Consider the following 1,221-nt stretch of genomic DNA (forward strand, 5'->3'; position numbering starts at 1 on the left):
TTGATCATCGACACTTCGAACGCACTTGCGGCCCCGGGTTCCTCCCGGGGCTACGCCTGTCTGAGCGTCGCTTGACGATCAATCGCCCCTCCGGGGTGCGCGTGTCCCGTGCGCGCCTCCCCGGGGGGCGCGTGGCTGGGGGCTGTCCTCGCAGGGCCTCGGGGCCCTCCGTCCCCCTAAGTGCAGACACGGCGTCCCCCCCCCCCCGCCTCTGTGGCCCGGGGGGACGTCGCCCGCGAGAGGGGAGAAGGGGACGAGAGCTCCGGCTGAGGCCCCTGGCCTGCCGGGGCCTCCGGGGTCGGTCTCTCCCCTTCGAGAGCTTCCTCGCGCCGCAAGCGGCCTTCGGGTGTCACTGCCCCTGGGGTGTCGGGGGCTGGGGACGGTCTCGCGCCACGCGGCGGGGGCCCGCGGTGGTGGCGGGTGGGGTGGGGTCGCGTCCTCCGGTCCGCCGTCGTTCGCCGTCCCGCCCTCGGCGGCGGTGTTTCCCGGCGCCCGGCCGGCGCGGCCCCCCACCCTACGCCGCCTTACCCCTGCGGTGCCTTTCCCGCCGTGCGTCCGCGGCCCGTGCCCCGCTTCCCGGCGCCCCCCCCCCCCCGCGCGGCTCGCGCCCGGTCGGGACGGGCGGCTCGCGCCCGGGACCGAGTCCGCGTGCGCGTCCGCGCCCCGGGGACGCGTGCCCCGGCGGCGACCCGCGGGACGCCGCGGCGTCTGCCCGCCGCTGCGCGCTCTCCCCCCGGGCTGCGGCCGTGCCGCGGTTCGCGCCCCGGCGCTCTCGCCGCGAGGGCGTGGTCGGTGGCGGCGGTGGCGGAGCGGAGGGGATGTCGGGAGGGGGGGCGCGCGTTGCGTCCGTCGCCCGTTCGGGCTCCGGCGCCCGTGCGTGCCCCGACCCTTCTTCCGCCCCCGCCCCGCGGCCACCTCGCCGCCGGCCCCCGCCCCGTCCGTCCCGTGGCCGCCGGCTCGTGCTCCCCGCCCCGCCCCGCCTCGGCGTCTCCCTCTCTGTCCGCCGCCCGCGGCCGCCGCCGCCGCCGCCGCCTCCTCCTCCCGGAGGGGCGACGGGTAGGCGGTGGTCGGTAGGGTGCTGTGTGGGTGCGTGGGCAAGGGGGGGCCCGGGGGGGGGGCGGTCGGCCGCGGGTCTCTCCGTCCCCCTTCTCGGGACCCTCCTCGCGGGCGCCCTCGCTGCGCGTGCGCGTGCGCGCGCCCTCCGAGACGCGACCTCAGATC

General features: G+C 80.3%; 1 non-coding gene across 1 annotated transcript in view; it reads left to right on the plus strand.

Annotated features, from left to right (window-relative positions):
• The window catches only part of LOC129637166 (5.8S ribosomal RNA), a 153-nt gene extending 83 nt beyond the window's left edge, over positions 1–70 (plus strand). The window contains exon 1 of the ribosomal RNA XR_008707374.1: positions 1–70. This exon is cut by the window's left edge and continues 83 nt beyond it. This is a non-coding gene — a ribosomal RNA (5.8S ribosomal RNA).
• Positions 71–1,221: the final 1,151 nt, after the last annotated feature.

The sequence above is a fragment of the Bubalus kerabau genome, chromosome 22, assembly GCF_029407905.1.
Source record: "Bubalus kerabau isolate K-KA32 ecotype Philippines breed swamp buffalo chromosome 22, PCC_UOA_SB_1v2, whole genome shotgun sequence".
NCBI lineage: Eukaryota > Metazoa > Chordata > Mammalia > Artiodactyla > Bovidae > Bubalus > Bubalus kerabau.